Source organism: Anas platyrhynchos, chromosome Z (assembly GCF_047663525.1).
Source record: "Anas platyrhynchos isolate ZD024472 breed Pekin duck chromosome Z, IASCAAS_PekinDuck_T2T, whole genome shotgun sequence".
NCBI classification, from domain to species: Eukaryota; Metazoa; Chordata; class Aves; order Anseriformes; family Anatidae; genus Anas; species Anas platyrhynchos.
Genome location: NC_092621.1, coordinates 55,208,503 through 55,228,334, shown reverse-complemented (window position 1 = coordinate 55,228,334; position 19,832 = coordinate 55,208,503). Strand labels below are relative to the sequence as shown.

The 19,832-nt window shown below is 46.1% G+C and overlaps 1 long non-coding RNA gene across 1 annotated transcript; it reads right to left on the bottom strand.

Annotated features, from left to right (window-relative positions):
* Positions 1 to 6,542: 6,542 nt before the first annotated feature.
* LOC140000786 (uncharacterized) lies at positions 6,543 to 17,278 on the bottom strand. Its single transcript, XR_011805991.1, has 3 exons — positions 17,133 to 17,278; positions 14,267 to 14,453; positions 6,543 to 9,189 (listed from the first exon to the last, which is right to left on the bottom strand). It is a non-coding gene; the product is annotated as an uncharacterized lncRNA (long non-coding RNA).
* Positions 17,279 to 19,832: the final 2,554 nt, after the last annotated feature.

Here is a 19,832-nt window from a genome sequence, read left to right as displayed (position 1 = left end):
CTCCTTGTCTCTAAATCTGTGAGGGTTAGGTATGCCTTTACCCATGAAGGAGATGGGGCATCTAGGCAACACTCCTGCACAAGGCTCCCCACTCGTGTAGGACTAGGAATTAGGACTCTGCACAAATACTGGAAAAGAACCCTTCCCCATGCCTGAGTGGCCTCTGAGCCTTCTTGTTGCCATCCCCTGTTACCTACCAAATGGACAGTAGGGCAGGATTTTTCCACTTACTTAAGCAATGGAATACCGATACCTGAGCTATTTGCTGTCTGTTCCTGTTTCACCGTCTCTGCAATCACTGCAGCTGAATGAAACAAAATGTAGTCTCTAATTCACAGTGCCCTCTCCAGCTGCAAAACCCATGTGGAGGATCCATGCTACAGAGCAGCAGCCTGACACCCTGCCACATCAGCAGTAACACAAATGGTTGGTTGGAAAACTGGATTATGAGCTGCTCATAAAAATTTGCATTTACCAAGGCACATAAAGCTTTGCAGGCATGTGAAGCAATGACATAGTGAATACAGCCATGGGAAGCAGAGTCACTATGAAGCCCGTGAAGCTGTCGTGATGTTAGAAGAGAGCAAAGAGGATTTTATGGGGGAAGCCAAATGGGAACAATTCTGGTATTTGGAATGGCAAAAGACCATGAGGTCACTCACAGTTTCCCTATGGGACAACCTGTCTGGAATCTCACTCCTGAAGGTATTCCAAAAGAGATCATAGACTTCACTAACAGTTACTTGTTTGTGTGTTAATTTGTTTTCATACAACTTAGTCTGAGCCCAAAAAACCCCACAATTCTCCTATTAGAAGCCCAGTGTCTGGCTGCTGTACAGATCTTCAAGCATTCCCAGGCAAGCCCTCAGCATCAATCTTCCACTCCTAGTGAAACCCATCCTAGTTTTTGCAAAGGAAATCCCAACCCACCAGAGTCAAAAACTGTTGTCAGTTCAATCTGAGAAAAATAAAATGAGCTGAGAAGACACATGACTGATTACTTGCGTGGGACCCAGAGTCTCACTAGTCTCACTATATATTTGGAAAAGACCAAAATCCTACATAAGGTAGCTCAAGATGACACCTCATAGGGTTTTGGAGAATAAACATACCTGCTTTATAACCATCCCAAGGTTATAGACAGAGTCTGATTTCCGCAAGTCAGTACCTGACCAACACTGTAGAGCTCAGAATAGATGTCATCAACAAACTTCAAGTGACTGATCGGCTAATTTGATGAGCTAATATGACTGATTAGCTATAGCTACTGGGACTGACAGTTCGGTCCTTGTGGAGAATATCATGGAGATGAAGGAGTGTTCAAATGATGATGTACAGGTTTTGAAGTCTACAAGGATATTCTACCAAACTTGTTAAGAACAAATTCCATGCTAGGCCAATTGCAATGAAGTTTTTCTATTATTTCTACAAAGCTGTCTCACTTTGAACACGTGAGACAGTTCAGTGTTGGGTAGTCATCTGTCTCAAAATGCTGAGAAGATGGGGCTGCATTCATTCCAAACTGGCTGTCATAAAGGCCTTCACCTTTGATTACATTGAGGCAGCGGTGATCTCAGCCTTATTGTAGTTCTCTGCGTAATGTAGCTCCCAAAAGAGATCCCAAGGTCCAGAACAGACATGGAAATAACTCGTGGGTTAAGAGCTGACTGCCTTCTTCCCCCCAGACAGCTGAGATGCATCTCTCTTTCCCTCTCTCAAGCGTTTGCTGCTCTGCACACTTTTCAAAACTTTGGAAGTTTTGAAGATGTTTCCCCTGCTCAGCTGCCAACCCTACGTTAACCAATCACCTGATCTTTTGCATTCCAGCAAAAGTCTCCAATCAGTTAGGAAGGAAAGTTAGTTCTGAAAATACTCAGTCACCTCTGTGCATGCCAAACCCTTAATGGCACTGTGCCAAACGCAGATTGCAGTGATGAATCGCGTTGTGGAATGAATGGCAACATACATATTTGGCTCCAGATCCAAAATGTCACTTCTTTGGCCATTTTATTTAGGGTAGCACTCCCCTCCCCTCCCATTCCCTCCCAGGCCCATTCCTTACTTCCCACCAATACCCACCCCCTCCCCTCCCCTCCCCTCCCCTCCCCTCCCCTCCCCTCCCCTCCCCTCCCCTCCCCTCCCCTCCCCTCCCCTCCCCTCCCCTAAACTCCCCTAAACTCCCCTCCCCTCTCCCCTAAACTCCCCTCCCCTCCCCTAAACTCCCCTCCCCTCCCCTAAACTCCCCTCCCCTAAACTCCCCTCCCCTCCCCTAAGCTCCCCTAAACTCCCCTCCTCTAAACTCCCCTAAACTCCCCTCCCCTCCCCTCCCCTCCCCTCCCCTCCCCTCCCCTCCCCTAAACTCCCCTCCCCTCCCCTAAACTCACCTCCCCTCTCCTCCCCTCCCCTCTCCTCCCCTCCCCTAAACTCCCCTAAACTCCCCTCCCCTCCCCTAAACTCTCCTCCCCTCCCCTAAACTCCCCTCCCCTCCCCTAAACTCCCCTCCCCTCCCCTAAACTCCCCTCCCCTAAACTCCCCTCCCCTAAACTCTCCTCCCCTAAACTCCCCTACACTCCACTTTACTCCACTCCACTCCCCTATGCTCCTCTACACTTCCCTCCTCTACACTCCCCTCCCTACACTATCCTCCGCTACACTCCCCTCCCCTACACTCCCCTAAACTCCCCTCCCCTACATTCCCCTACACTACACTCCCCCAAACCCCCCTACACTACACTCCCCTGCACTCCCCTCCTCTATGCTCATCTCCCCTGCACTCCCCTCCCCTGCACTCCCCTCCCTACACTATCCTCCCCTACACTCCCCTCCCCTACACTCCCCTACACTCCCCTCACTATCCTACACTATCCCAACACTATCCTACACTAGCCTACTCTCCCCTACAATGCCCTACATGCCCCTGCCCTGCCCTGCCCTCCCCTCCCATTCCCTTCCCTCCCATTCCCTCCCTTTCCCTCCCCTTCCCTCCCCTTCCCTCCCCTTCCCTCCCTTCTTGTCCTTTTTTTTTCCCCCTCTCTTCTCTTCTCCCCTCTTCTTCTCCCCTCTTCTCCTTCCTTTCACGGATCTGAACGCAGAAGGGGGAGAAGCGTAACTCCACATCGCTTCAGTCGCTCTGGCAGCTTGTGTCACTGGCTGATCCATGGGAATCCATCAGCAGCAATCGGAAGCGTTCCAGCTGCTGTGGGACCAGTCAGGGAACAGTCTCAAACTGGGAAGCGCTGACTTCCTTCAGCGGCTCAGACAGGTGACTTTCAATTTCGCCCTGGCTGGGTTGTGTCCCCTTGCTCTGTCCCCACCTACACTGCAGTTTGGTTTAGAAGCAGCAGCACGGTTTGGAAGTAGTTCCACTACTTCCATTTTCGGTGATTTGGCTTGGCTCGCCAAGTGGTTTCTGTCAACAGAACACAAGAAGGAGATTTTGGTTAGAAACAACTACAGGAGGAGCTCCTTTCCACATGGGCAATGAATATTTATCCTTTCCTCATGGAGACTACAGTGTAAGAGATAAGGACAGATCATTCCGAGAGATTTTTCAGAGAATTGTCCCTTGGGGGTGCTTAGTCCAGAGGACCAGAGTTCATCTGTCCAAAGTACACCATGGAAGCACTCTGAATTACTTCCTAACAGAAGCATGGCCTTACCATGTCTGATAGGGCTTTGGCTGGTTTCAGCATTCTTCTTCACTTCATAAATACCTACATTAAGTACTGTCCCATCAAGCAAATACCTTATTCTCTTGATATCTCTGAGTTGATGGAAGACCCAAGACACTTGGCTCTTCACATCATTGGAAGAACCAAGTGTACTTCCAATATTCACAGCTTCGGAGGAAATGGAGATGAGGTTGAGAGTGGATGAAAAACACCAAGTGTTCTTCCCATCTTCACAGCTTCTAAGCAAGTGGAGATGAGGCTGTGCAAGAACCAAACAAACTGCTGATCCAGAAGCAGCCTAAAGACTGTCTTTAACCAGGGCCTTGCATTCTTCATCTTTCTACCATTACTCGCCTTCAAGGGCATGATCCTTATCTTATTGACTTCCTACCACTACAGCAACACACCTGCTTCTCTCACAAAACTTACGGGTGGGAACTGGAAAGATTCACCAGCATTCTGTATTTCACTCCTCATCTCAATTCTCTTTTGGCCTGCGAAGCTTTTCAGATCAGAGATGAAGATCAGATGTAATCTGGAGTTTGGGATACTGCAAAGGAAAAGAAGAATCATCCTGAGAACTCTTTTCAACCTCACTTGCAAGCGCCAAAGTCAAGAATACCAAAAGGAAAAAGGATGCCACTTGATCGTGGTAAGCATAAATTTGAGCACAGGTCTCCTCTAAGTGAAGCGAGGTTAAACAGGTTCCAAACAAGGTTAAGGAGCACACCCACAATCATTTCCATAAAACTGTGTTTTCAAACAAATGGTTGAAAGATTTAGATTTTCTTACAAGCGACGAATGAAAAAGAAAGAAAGAAAAGAAAATGACCAGGACATGCAGTCTAGCTTACTCTAGCTTACTTTGCCGAGTTCAGAATCTGCGTCTTGGGTCACAATCAGGAAGCAGCATTGTGCAGAAATGCCAAAGCCTCCCCAAATTTGTTCTATCTTCATCAACAAGGGCTTTGATACTGCTGCCTCCTCAGCAACATCGGCAATTGACTAGGAAAGTTGGTGTCCACCAGGTCTAATCAGGACTAGGAAATCCCTCTTGCCACAGCTGCACACTTGCACCAGAGTTGGCAGGTCAGAGCGATGGACAGAGAAGCATCTAGAAGAGTGTTAGAAAACAGACTTTAGAAGAGATTTCCATCAGCCCAGGAACAATTACTTGCTCATCCCTTCAGACTGAACTCTAAGTAGAGGCAGGTGATCCCAAGCTGCGTTCCTGACATCTATGCTGCAAAGTCATCAAATGTGACATGTTATTCTACCAGTCTGTAATGAACATAAACAAGAGTTGGAGTTGAGGATGTTGGTTTAGAATCAAGCTCAAAGTGTTAGTCCTTGGATATGGTTTTGTCTGCAAGTGTTTTCACTGTTTCCCAGACAGTGTCTCCAGCAAGCTAGCCGTTTGTTTCGTTTGTTCTGTTCTGTTTTGTTCTGTTCTGTTTTGTTTTCTCAGTAAGGTTTCTTAGAGAGAGAAGATTGAAGTGATCGTATTGCATGCCCATCCATCCCTCCCCTTTGCTTGTCCAGAGCTTTTACCTTGTCTACCACGATGCATGAACTTGGTCATAGGCACAGTTGTTTCAAAGACATTCTGCTGCTCGACCTGTTGTGAAAACAGAAAGCTAAGTATTTGGACGAGAACATGCTTCCACCTGCACTATGACCTCCACAACTAGATATGGAGCCATATCAGCCAGAAGGAAGTTTCCTTCACAGCTGCTGCTTCTTACACTATCTGGACTCTTACTTTTACTCTTACTTGCCTTTCCTGCATTAGCAAAAAAAAAAAAAAAAAAAAAAAAAATTTGGAGATTACCTTTGCCATCTGATGTCTTCGTTTCCAGAAACTACCCTGAATCACCTTTATGAGAACTGTCCCACACTGCGAGACTGCGAGCATGGGTGTTGCAATCAGGCCAGATATGTCCCTTCTACGTCAATAACCAAATCTGTCAAGTTAAGAACATGGAATTAATGAAAAGGAAATCCTTCTATTTTGATCTGAGTTCTTTTTTTTTTTTTTTTTTTTTATTTCTAGACCAAGAAGAACCAGCAAAAGTCGGGTGAAAAATGAAATGAAAAATGTTAAGGCCAGGCAGCTTGCTCACTGCAAGCGCTAATCTGAAAGCAGATGGAGTGCATCTTCATACACTCCATCCTGAGACACTCCACTCAACAGGCCAGCCCAGCTGATGAAGTGCATTGCTGTCCTGAAGTTTCATGTGATGGGCTACTTTTAAGTCTCTTGTTTATGCTGTAGTACTTGAGGTCTATGGCAGGACCACAGCACACTCTTATTTGTCTACCCTTCTTTCTTGATCGTGTGTGGGAAAGAGAGAACGTGCAGAGGCCCTCAGCCACATGTTGCACCTGTCACTCTGTGCAGCTACATCACTGAGCCAAAGTACCAAACTTCATGCTTGTGAAAGGACTTTACACAAACTACAGAAATCTAAAATGAAGCATCCAAACACTTACAGAAGGGTGGGCCCTCTCGATGCACCTCAACGTGGGATCCACAAGTCCTCACGTGGTTTCATCCAGCACACTTCTCTGTCCCTCCTCGCTCAACTTGCTCAGAGGCAGCTGTTCCCAAGGTGTCACAGTGACATCATTCAATTCTGTTGCTGAAGTCATCACCGTAGGCCCCTGGCAGCGGCAACACAACACTCTCTGTTGCTAATGCGAATGTCTCAGAAACAAGTAGAGAAGTACCACTCTCCCCAAGCTGACTTGAATTGGAGTAGTTCCAAAATTATTCTCTGCCCCCCTACATCTGGGGAAGGTGTGTGAGAAATCTTTTCCTTAAGAAAGGATTACAAGCCAAAAAAAGCTTGCTTCGGATACGTTCCCCTTACTTTTAGAGCTGTTCACCTTTGATTTCCAAGGAAGAAAAAAGAAGGTGAAATCAACAATTCTCCTCCTCCGAGTTGGGAATAGGAAATAAGCCCAATTATTTAGGAAGCCTGAAAAAGGAAACTCTACATTTCCTTGTTAAACACCTTGTTGCTTCTGAAAACTTTTCCAGTACTTTGCAGCTGCAGTGCTTTTCGGTGGGTGGGCAGCCGAGCTCCATCACAGCCACTCTCTCCCTCCCCCTCCTCAAAGAGAAAGGGAGAGAAAATACGATGCAAAGGGCTCAAGGGTTGAGACAAGGACAGGGAGATCGCTCAACAAGGATCGTGATGGGCAAAGCAGACTCAGCATAGGGAGACAGTAAGATTTCCGGCCTAACTACTACTACTCCCAGGCTAGACAAGTGAGAACCAAAGGAAAGAAACCAAAACCACCTTCCTTCCCCCCATCTGAGCTCTTCCAGCTCCTCCCCCCGTGCAGCGCAGGGGAACAGGGGGACTGGACTGGGGGTTGTGGTCAGTCTGTAGCACTTCATCTCCACCACTCCTTCTCGGTCCCTCTCTGCCCCTGCTCCACGTGGGCTCCTCTCCACGGGCTGCAGCTCCGGCCCGGGGCCTGCTCCTGCGGGGGCTCTCCATGGGCCGCAGCCTCCTCCAGGCCACATCCACCTGCTCCAGCGGGGGCTCCTCCACCCATGGGGGGGCTGCAGCGTGGAGATCTGCTCCATGGGGGACCCATGGGCTGCAGGGGTTCCCCAAGGCTCCATTTTAGGACCAGTCCTCTTCAATGTTTTCATAAATGATATGGATGAAGGAGTTGAAGGTTTTTTTGAGCAAGCTTGCAGATAATAAATTGCATGGAGCTGTTGACTCTGTCAAGTGAGGTGAGGCCTTGCAGAGAGATCTGGACAAATGAGAGAGCTGGGCTACCACCAACAATATGAAGTTTAGCAGCAGCAAGTGTCAGATTATCTACCTGGAAAGGGGCAACCCTGGCTATATGTATGAGATGCTGGAGAGCAGAATGCACAGAAAGGGATCTGGGGCTTGATGCTGTGACAGAAAAGGTTCAGGCTATATATCAAAAAAATGATTCTCCACTGAGAGAGTCATCAAACACTGTAAAAGGCCCCCAAGGAAGTGGTTACAGCACCAAACCTGCCAGAGGTCAGAGGCATTTGGGCAAAGCTCTCAGACACATGGTCTAATTTTTTGGATGGTCCTCTGAGGACCCAGGAGTTGGACTCGATGATCCTTGTGGGTCCCTTCCAAGTTGGGTATTCTACGGTTCTATCATTCTGCTCCGGCACCTGGAGCACCTCCTGCCCTCCTTCTTGGAGTCTGCAGAGCTGTTTCTCATTCCTCTCTCCCAGCCGCTGCTGCACAGGAGTATTTTTCCCTGTCTTAACTGTGCTCTCCCAGAGGCCCACCCAGCATCGCTCCCTGGCTTGGCTCTGGCCAGCAGCAGGTCCGTTTTCGGAGCCATCTGGAGCTGGCTCTGCTCTGACATGGGGTAGCTTCTAGGCTCTGCTCACAGAGGCCACCCCTGCAGCCCCCTGCTATCAAAACCTTCCCATGTAAGCTCAGTACAAGATCAGCTATATTTTTTTTCTAATTAATTCCATGCACCCTGAAACTTGAAAGAATAAACCATTGTCAACTCTACTTTGCTAACAGAATTAGCTATGGTTCAGTAACTCCTATATAGTTAAATACAATAGCTAACCCAGTAATAGCTATATAGCAGCTACTTGAATCTGTATCAGACGTTAGTTACACTCACGAGCTCTAATGTATTCTCTGCATAGGTGGACTCAAATGGCGAAGTTTCTTCCTGGTTTTGGAAGCAAAACCTGTAATTATCTTACCCAAAAATGCTAACTCAGATTTTCTTAGCTGTGAACAGTGCTGCATACATTTCATCTGCACGAAGTACTATTAGCATACAAAGGGCAGTGCTAAACAGCAGTGAATTAAGGCAGGTGGCAATATTTGTTAAAAGAACTGGGCTGTAGGTCAGATATTTTCTAACGTTTTATTGATGAGCTGCAGGATAAAGGTCAACAGCATGCTACTTAAATTCACAGAGTCACTAAATTTGGAAGTGTTATTAGCATCCCTGAGGTGTCAGAAATGGTATCCAATAGAACTGAGAAAAAATAAGTTTATGTTTTGCTTGGAAAATACCACATTTCTGCATCTGAAAAAAATTAAATTAAATTAAAAAAAAAAATCTAGCTCTTCTGTGGGGAGGGAATATTTCCTTGAGGTCATTTAACTAACAATTTATGGTTTGTCTTCTTTACAAACTGAGTTTACACGGGGTCTGAACATAATTATTGTACCTAGTTTGCACCTTGAGAAAAACTTAAGGTGTGGATTTTTTTTCTTTGTTTCTGTTTTTGCTTTGTTTTGCTTTTAAAGTTTTAAATACTTTTTTGTTTTGTTTTGTTCTTTTGCTATGGTCTGAATTTTTGGTTAGACCTGTGTGGAGCCAGGAGTTGGACTCGATGATCCTTATGGATCCCTTCCAACTCGGGATATTCTTTGATTCTATGACAACTAACATCACCTGCAACAGCCGTAAGCCACGTCATGTTTCCTGGTGGTGGGAACACAATCCAGAGCTTGGTGAATTCTGCCTCACACTGAAAAGAAGTTGAAACACAGAAAGATCAACAAGCAATTTTAAATTTCAAATTGTAAATTTTATGTCATTAGAAACACTTGCCATCCACAAGCTAGTTACTCCTGTGTTAAATTTTCTGACATATCTTGCTTACTTAACAAAAAGTCAGAAGTATTGTAAGGCCCCTTTTTTTGCAACAATCTGAGAATTATGACCAAGTGAGTTTTTGCCCTTTTGCCCCATGGGAGATTTCCATTTTACGTTGACTCACTCTCATAGACAGCAGTATAGCAGATCTGCCAATACATCATCCAAAACGCAGTTTCCCAAAGGTATGGTGTCACGCCAAAACACAGCAGAGCCATTATGGACAAAGTAGAGCAGGGCAATGTTCTCCTGTCTTTCATGAACTCTTAGAATATCAGTGCAGCACGGACAGCTAATGGTAATTTTTGGCAGAAGATACAGCCTTTGGTGGAGGTTTTAATACCCCACCCCTTTTCTTTACCTTCCAACATTGCCACAATTTTATATGAACAGCCAGAACCACATTAGTCCCTTTCACCAGAGATTTGTCTCCAGAGTCTTCAGACTCATATGCAGAAACATTACTCATTTGTTTGTGCTGTGCTCCAGACTCCACGGGTGTCTTTGACTTTCATAGCAGCTTCTCAAGAGGAGAGCACGGACACACTTCCCTCCTCCTCCAAGTTCTCTTTCCTGCAATTGGCTGTTTGTCCCTGGTACTCCTCATGCTGAACAACTCCTTCACTCATCCCGATTCCAGCTTCCTTATGTCACTCTTACCTTGGTAGAAAGTTCAACCTGGAGCTGCACGTCCTGAATCAGAAGTGGCGTGTGCTTAACCTGTACCATTTGAGATAAGTCCCTTTAGATTGTGAGTGTTGCCTATGCTTTGTCTGAATGTATTAATGATAACCCAAATCCTCAAAACTCCACCTAGGAAATACATAACTCAGTTGCCATCACCAACAGAACTTGAGTTGTGTTTACAAAACAGTGAATTGGACAGGTTCATGTAGTAGCCAGGGATCCATATAGCATTTTAGGGCAATTTTCAGTGTCTAGGCTTAGACACTAATAGCACCAAATCAGTGCCCATAACTCTGAATTGAAAGTGTCACAACCCTGGGCACCTGCTATCTGTTGATTAGTCCAGATTAAAATACAACTTAAAGAAGTTCCTATTTGTTACAACAAGAACCAGAACATGTCTTTCTTCCAGGGCTTAGGTTCACAGATCTGTTGCAAAGACCATTTCAGCTTGCTTGCCATTCATGAACATTCAGTCTTGTCAATCAGCAACAGGAGCATCCATCTGTCTGCCCGTCCAACAGAGCAATTGCCAAAAACACCATCCAAATGAGTGCATTCAGACGAGCAGACATGGATAACTTTGTGCTTTGTACCTGTGGTCTACGAGGGATATGTGGATACTGGAGAAATGAAACAGAGAAGCTATATTCTGCCTTTTCCTGTCTCTGCACAGGCAGAGGGGCTTTCTTTCAGAGGCTCAGCTTTTAATGTTCCCCTGCACAGTCTGTCTAAATAGTCAGCTGGAAGCAGGGAAAAACTGCCTTCAGCCCTGTGTTCAAGATGACAAGATGCAAGCCACCTCTAGTGGTTCAGAAACCACTCAGCCACATCAGTACAGATTTGTTAGCTGTAGAGTACATCTTATTTCAGAGTCAGATGGTATATTGTTAAGCTGGGTGAAGTTAGCTTGTGCTCCTTTGTGTACTGTTCCAAGCACAGATCTAAGGATGTTTTCCCACCAAGTGATCTCTTACTACAACCCCACAGAAGAGAAATTATTTACCTGCTCCTTCTGCTTTTGCTTTACCTAGAAATAAACCCTTCAGGATTAATACATAACCCAGCAGTCCATCAGAAAAGCTTCTTTGGGCACCTCAGAATAACAAGAAGCACAAATTTCTGCCCTGCAAGGGATCTGTGTAATCTGTGGAAATAACTGCACTGCGGAGTAAAATAAAATCTCCAGTATTTTCTGTGTAGGTTCACCTGAAGCACAAGGGACACTGACAGATCAGCCTCAGAGAACCATCACAGGAGGCATGATCCACAGGGCTCGGTTTGTTGTGTGTGTTTTACACAGTGATCATGTGGAAGTCATTACGTTTTACAACTGCCCTAAGCATAGCTCAGTGAAATGGGCCTCACTGAAAAATGCTCTTGATCCAGGACAGAGATTAAAAGAGATTGTGGAGGGATCAAACATCTGAGGCAATGCCCCCTGCAAAAAAGCTCTAATATTCTCCCTTTGCTTATATAGTAGAAGATCCACCTGCAGAACTCTCTGCAGACAGAGACCTTACTCATTCCCTTTGCAGAAATACATTTACTTCTTGGAGGCAGTGAGCCAGCTCTCATTTTCTGAAAGCAAAAAGACTAAAAGCAGGTTTTCATCACTCAGCTCAGCCCTGAGCTAGCTTCAGGATCAGAACAGATTTCAGAAAATACAGGCACAGTTCATCTCTTCCCCAGATCTTGCTTATCTCCTCTTCGTTAAGAACCACTTCTCCTCTTTGTTACCCAAAACAGGCCCCTTCATCCTATCCATCATGGTCTAGATATGGAATTATCACTAGCACCAGCATTGTCTGCTGAGTGACTTGCTCAGTAGTTGTTTGTGCCTGTTGCTTTCCTTAGGAAATTGAACCCTGCACACCCATCCCAAGTTGTCTGCAGTCACAATTTCCCACTTTCTCTAAATGTAGGATAAGGGATAAGTAGGGAGCTTGCCAAGCTCAGCAGTAAGTCAGAGGAAAGCCCCTGGGTGCTAATCCCCAGCCCCCTCTCAGCTGCTTGCATCTGACGTGCTGGTATTACAGGACTAGTGAATACAGAGTTCAATTAGTGCATATTTATTTAGTGCAGGTAGCGTGTCTTTTGATTTATAATGTGCAGAGTTGTTTTGTGCTCTTTAAGATGTTTTGTTTGTTTTTATTTTCCCATCAGTGTCTTAAAAAAACTGAGAAATTTTCACCTGTCCTAACATTTTTCATTTTGTTCCTTGTTTTTCAGTTCCTCTAGACCCTCTGCTTTCGTATACCTGCTTGCAATCAGGACCACTTCACTGTCACATTTCCACTTCAGTGTGATGCCCACATTATTAAAACCCCACAGAGCTCTGCAAGAAACAGTACCATTTATTCCAGGAAAGGAAACAATCAACACAAGAGTGTTATTAGTCCCACTGTATTTTTGGTCACGGTGGACTTAAGATTTATGATGGACTCTTCAAAGTTTGTCAGAGTATTTTTGGTCAGCAGACCACAACTTGGTCAGCTTAGAGTCTGCAAAGTGAAATACGACTAAAGGATGAGAAAAGTAGAACTGTTCAGTGTAATCAACATTTAAGTAGAAATAAACTTCATTTAAATTGAAGATGAGTACCCAAAGGGAGTACTCATGATTCTGTAGGCAAGAGCACCCAACCAAACAGGGATGATCTGGATGTCTGTGTACAGAAAGTAAAGCAGGACTATTCTTTCAGCATCAGCTAGAATTTAATCTCTTAGCATTGTGATTTTTTTTCTAGCTTCTCACAAGTTAAATTCATGCAGATCCTTTGGCTGCATAACATCTTGCTTGGGCTGTGAATGGTAAAGGAGAGGTATTTTAACACTAATGATGCCTACGCCTTCTGAAGCCTGATGTTTCTGTCACCCACTGCAGACAAACTGCTTCTCCCCAGCATGCCCTGATCTGGAAACTGCAAGCACAGAATCATTTAGGTTGGAAAAGACCTCTAAGATAATCAAGTCCAACCACTAACCTAGCACTGACAAGTCTACCACTAAAACATGTCCATAAGCAAGTTTACCAAGAGGCCCAAGTCTGCCCTCTCAAAGTCCAAGGTGGTAGTTTGGCTAACCCCAAAACCTTATTTTTCCATGAATAAAAAACTCTACATGGTCCCTTTCATCCTTTCTCCACCTGTGTGCCTGAAAGCAGTGAGACAGTACCTAGTACCTAGACCAGAAATAGAAAATTCCTCTCCACTACTCACAGGTAGGAGGCTTGATGAAGCCTTGTGCAAAGGAGATGCTGAACAAAGATGCAAAGCTAGACAAACATTTTTGGAAGAAAAATAAAAGAGGAAAGGCAAATAAAGTGAATAACAAGAGGAAAAGGACCAAAGGCTGAAGCAGAGACCTTGTCCTTCACTGATGCAGCTGCACAATGGGCAACTCTGCATTCCTAGGAAACGTCCACTCTACCATACGAGGGAAACTGTCTCCCAAGACAATCCATAGTCATGGCATGTTGGCCATACCTTTTGAATTCAACAGAGACTGATGGCAGCTCAAAACTTTAGAGAAGGAAGATGCTGATGACAAGACAAGCACAAGTCTTCCCTTGCATTTGAGCTTAGGCACAAGAATAAACACAAGCCCTTTAAGCAGTTACAGGGCTCAAACTGGGAATCAAAAAGGAGAAGTCACTGCTTAGTTTAGTGTGTTTCTTTAGAATATAAGTGAAAATTCATTTTCTCTGGATTCTTTTGCATTTTAAAGCATGGTTTTGCTGCCAACAATCAGTCTCAATGAGCAAAACACAAGCATTTTTTATTCACTCACCATAAAACACAAAGAACTATTTAAAAGCATTTGAATATAAATTATCAGGAGAATTAGATATGTACTGCCACTTTTCATACTGGCTTTTCAAATCAACAAGCTAGCCTAGAGACCTGTGTTTTACCACATTATTATTCAAAGGAGTTCAAATCAAATGAAGCTATCAGAAAGCAGAGTGGGTTCCCCATATTAAAATTATCAGTCAAGTGTTAAATTTTTGTGCTTGATTACATTGTATAATTGCTTCAGGTTGCCTAACTGATGCAATATAAAGTGACAGAAGTGTTGAAGTGCCAAAAATAACACATTACCTGAAAACAGGTACCAGGCTCTGAATGCAAAATAGCTGTAACCAAGAGTTGCAGATATGGATGTGTCATTTGGTGCAGAAGTTTCCACAAGTCACACATTATTTTGGATCAAATCTCTTTTTCAATAGCAGATGCACATGCAAATTCCCTCAAATCTTACCAATTCTTCATCTGATTTCAGACAAGAAATTTCAGGTTCTGTGGACTTGATGATCTTGGAGGCCTTTTCTAACCTGAATGATTCTATTCTATTTTATCTGGTGAGCTTTTCCACTGGTTTATTGCTGTTTTATTCATGCATTACTTCTCAGGTCTTCGGATTGGCAGTTCAACAAGTCAGGCAGCTCCTGATGATAACAAGATGATTGAGAGATGTCAGTAAACCAGGTAATACAATGGAAACAAATACCTACTTTATTCTTTTTCCCAAGAATATAGCATTTTGAGAAGGTTTTACATTACTTGTTCTCTGAATTTACTAACAATTTTATAAATACAAAAGTATTTATGTTATTAAACCAATATAGCAAGTGTACAATTGTACCAACACTTGATCAAAATTAAAAAAATAAAGTTGGTCCCTGTAGGAGTCTACTTTCCCCTTTACAGCCTCATTTGTTTTTCACAGCTCTGCCACTGGCATTGCCCCAACTATAAACAACTGAGAAAATTGAGAATTATGTATAAAGAAAACTTCTTGATGCATTACTATAATGAGACCCCAGTGATCACGGCAGATATAATGCATAGTCTGAAACTAATTAGGACAATCGGGTAATTATATTCTGGAGAGAACCAAAGTGGTTGTTCGGTTCCTACTATAAAACTACCCAGAGGCAAATGAAAAATATCTTTCCTGAGAAACCCCCAGAACATTCAGAAAGAGTATGCAGTGACCAACCCTTTTGCAAGCTAAAAATCACTGCAACTGCAGAGCCCTTCAGCTGGATCTGTCAGGTGGGCACAGCATGGGGCATGCCTGAAACTGTCACTATATTCATCCTCAAGAACTAGCTCTGATTCAGCACAAATGCTACCTCTGCTGCTTCACAGCACTCAGCTCACCATGTCTCATGAGTGTAGCGGAGAGGAAAAAGCTAGATATTACAGACACTAAATATGTTTGTCTTTCCAGAGACCTGACTTGCTATTCCCAGCAACCCTTCAGTTTCCCCAGCATAGGGGAGGACAGATATTTCTCCCTTGGTTTGTGAAGCAAGCGTCTCATTTCACCAACCCATTCTGCCATGCAACTTGGAGTTTTGCATGTGCTTTACAAAGGTCCCTTGCCTCATGGTGACCTTCACTCCCTGTCGCCTGGGATACCTAGTGTCAGGATCCACAGTGGACTTTACCAAAAATGGGCCAGCTCTCCTGTGAAGAATGCTGCTATGAAATACAATTCCTTGTCATGTTATCCATCCTTAAGGAAAAGAGCACATACACTATGCATCAAACTCATCAGAGACTGAACCTTGTACAAAATATAGATAGCTCCTAATGCTGCTTGACTGATTTACTCAGAAATTTAGTCATCTTCTCTGACTGCCTCTGATAAACAGTTTTGCTCTGCCAAGAACAGCAGAACACTGCAGCCTGCAGGAGCTGGATGGTGGTTTAGAACACATCCACTAAAAGCTAGAAAAGAGATCAATGCAGCCTTGTATTTTTCAGTCCTTCAGCCAGCATGCTGAAGTCCTTCACCACTCCTGCCTTGAATTCCCTTGTTTGTGCATTCAGATCTCATGGTCCATTCTTACTACAAACACAGTATTTCTTTGTTCCCACCATCCCCCTTCATCAGCCAGACTCAGTTCTGTTCTTTCCTCACAGAACTAACACAGCTACTTAGGTTGTAAATCCAAGCTCATCTTCCGCTGTATCTCTCTAGAGAACATTGAGAGGGGCAGTTATATGGGCAGAGAAGAGAATAAGCTGTCAAAGACACACCTAGGCAAAAAGCCAGAAAACCAGTGCCCTAAACAGAGACATTCTAGGCCATGCCTAAAAGCGTCCTTATGGATGGGCTATTTGGTCCTGAAATTCAGATCCTGAAGGGTGGTAGAGAAAATTCAAAAAATACTGGAAAGAACAATAAAATCATAGAATCATTCAGGTTGGAAAAGACCTCTAAGATAATCAAGTCCAACCATTAACCTAGCACTGACAAGTCTACCGCTAAACCATGTCCCTAAGCAACACATCTTTTAAACATTTCCAGGGATATTGATTTAACTACTTCCCTGGGCACCCTGTTCCAATGCTTCACAACACTTTCAGTGAAGAAATTCTTCCTAATATCCAACCTAAGCCTCCCCTGCTGCAACTTGAGGCCATTCCCTCTTCTACCACTTGCTGCCTGGGAGAAGAGACTGACTCACACCTCACTACAACCTCCTTTGAGGTAGCTGCAGAGAGCCATAAGGTCTCCCCTGAGCCTCCCTTCTCCAGGCTGAACAAACCCAGCTCCTTCTGTGTGGTGGTTCCACTCGAGTGGGCATCTGAGCTCCACCACAGCCGCTCTCTCACTCCTCCTCCTCAAAGAGGAACGGGGAGAAAATACAATGGAAAAGGGCTCAAAGGTTGAGATAAGAACAAGGAGATCACGCAGTAGTTATTGTAATGGGCAAAACAGACTCTGCATAGGGAGACAGTAAGATTTATTGCTTATTAATAACAAGCTAGAGAAGTGAGAAACAAAGCAAAGAGACCAAAAGCACCTTCCCCCCCATCCACCCTCTTCCACCTCGTGCCCCCGAGCGGTGCAGGGGAACAGGGGAATGGGGGTTATGGTGAGTCTACAGCATTTCTTCTCTGCCGCTCCTTCTTGGTCACTCTCATCCCCTGTGCTGTGGGGTCCCACCCACGGGATGCAGTCCTTGATGAACTGATCCAGCGTGGGCTTCCCACAGGCAGCAGCTCTTCCAGAGCTGCTCCAGATATGGGTCTGTACCACGGGGTCCATCCCTCAGGAGCAAACTGCTCCAACCTGGCTCCCCTACGGGCAGCAGCTCCTGCCAGGTCACCTGCTCCTGTGTGGGCTCCTCTCCACGGGCTGCAGCGTGGAACCCTGCTCCACCGTGGTACTCCATGGGCTGCAGGGGGACACCCTGCTTCACCATGGCCCTCACCACAGGCCGCAGGGGACTTCTGCTCCGGTGCCTGGAGCACCTCTCCCCCTCCTTCTGCACTGACCTTGGTGCCTGCAACGCTGTTCCTCACTCCTCTCACTCTCGCAGCTGCTGTGTTTTTTTTTCCTTGTCTTAAATCTGCTCTCACAGAGGTGCAAAACAACATCGCTTATTGGCTCAGCTCTGGTCAGCAGAGGGGGCCTTACCAAACATGGGGCAGCTTCTAGATCCTTCTCGCAGAAGCCACGCCTATGGCCCTGCTACCAAAACCTTGCCAGATAAACGCACTGCACTCTCCTGCTCCTCTTAAGATTTGTTCTCTAAACCTTTCACCAGCTTTGTTGCCCTTCTCTGGACATGCTCCAGGGCCTTGATGTCCTTATTGTACTGAGGGGCCCAAAACTGAACACAGCACTCAAGGTGAGGCCTCACCAGAGCAGAGCACAGGGAGACGATCACCTCCCTGCTCCTGCTAGCCACACTGCTCTCAATACAAGCCAGGATTCTGCTGGTCTTCTTGGCCACGTAAGCTCACTGCTGGCCCGTTTTCAGCTGGCTATTGACCAGTACTGCAAACTCGCCTTCCACCAGGCAGCTTTCCAGTCCCCAGCGTGTAGCGCTGTTTGGGGTTGTTGTGCCCTGGGTGCAGGACCCTGCACTTGGCCTTGTTGAACCTCATACAGTTGGCCTCAGCCCATCAGTCCAGCCTATTCAGATCCATCTGAAAAGCCCTCCTACCCATAAGCAGATCACCACGTTCACCTAACTTCTTATTGCCTGCAAGCATAAAGACGGTACACTTGATTCCCTCATCCAGATCACTGATAAATATAAAAAGAACAAGCCCCAGTACTGAACCCTAGGGGACACCACTTGTGAACAGCCACCACCTGGATTCAGCACAACTTTCTGGGCCTGGCCACCCAGACAGTTTTTTACTCAGTTAAGCATAAACCCATCCAACTTAGGCCCCTCGCTACAAGAAGGACATGGAGGTGCTCGAGAGAGTCCAGAGAAGGGCGACGAAGCTGGTGAGGGGCCTGGAGAACAAGTCCTACGTGGAGCGGCTGAAGGAGCTGGGCTTGTTCAGCCTGGAGAAAAGGAGGCTCAGGGGTGACCTTATCGCTCTTTACAGGTACCTTAAAGGAGGCTGTAGAGAGGTGGGGACTTGTGAGTGTTAGGGGAGAGGTTGGACTCGATGATCTTGAGGTCCCTTCCAACCTAGGCAATTCCGTGTGATTCTGTGTAAAACGACCATCTGAAAGCAGGATACAGTTGTAATTAAGTATGTGCAAATCGTGCTGAAAAGGTTTTAGTTTTTTCAATGCGGCAGTGTGCTGATGTTAAAACCAGGCCTGGTTCCGCAGCTGTCAGGCATTCTCTTCTGTCAGGCTTTTAGGAGGCTTTTGCTGTCAGCTTTTTTCCCAGTCGGGCCAGGTCACCTTTGTGGCTGCTCCTGCTCCCAACACTTTCCCATTCCCATGATGACTTCTCATCCCCCAAATGACTTCTCACCCCCAAGTCTCACTCAGGGACCTGCCACCTGCAGCCGCTCCCTGTCAGGAGCAGCCATTCCCAAACCAATTGGCGGCACAGGCAGCAGGAGAGGGCTGCATTCAGCCGACCCCCTGCTTACGATGCAGGAATAAGTGCAGGCAGAGGCTTTATAGCGTGGAACAGTCATCATTTATTCCTGGCGTAATCGTGGCTTCCACCCCCATCCCATCCCCAGGTGAGGCCCAGCCACCTGCTCAGGCAGGGGGCCTGGCCTGGCGGCCATCATGGTCGCCAGACCCTGGCTCCTCCTGTGGGACCCGACGTAGCCAGTCTGTGTCCTCAGCATCGGCAAACCGCAGGGATGGTGGCAGCCTGTGCCTGTCCTGCTCCTTGTGCCAGGAGCAGCTGCCGATGAGTTGTCACCCTCCGATGTGGCTGCGTTCCCTGTGCCGGGGTAAGACGCTGCGGGACCGGTACCTTGAGGGGCTCCTCCGCCGCTGCTGCCCCAGCCGTGCATTGCGCTGCAGCCTTCTGCGGGGTCAAGGCTGGGCCACAATCTCAGCGATGTGCCTGAGGCACAGCGGGTAGGTGTCTCTTTCTGCAGCCTGTAGGTGGATGAACTCCAGGCAGAAGGATTGCCTGCAGGGGTTGATGCGAGCTACGTTGGTCATCTGGCCCAGGCAGATGTGGCACGTCTCGTCCTCAGGAGCCTCCTCTGGCTGCTCCTGCTGTGTCCACTGGTTCATGGTGCCTGCAGCTGCCATCACATGAAGATTGTCGTCCTCTAGGGGAGGCTGCCTTGGTGCCAGGTGCTTAGCAGCAGCCAGCGGCTCTCAGCACCTCCCTTGCCTTGCGGGTCGCCGTCAGGACCTCGACACCTCCAGTGCCACCAGCAGGACTACTGCAGATAGAAGTAGGAAGAAAATCTTCTAGCAGCACAGACATTAGCTTTCTAGGTTCAACCAAGTTGTCTGGAGTACTGCAGCTGTCAACATTCTGCATATGGCTTGCAAACGTTGCTATTAGAATGGCAAATATACTTAGGATAGGTTATACTTGGCAAGACTACGCTTAGGACGGATGAGGTACATAGATGTC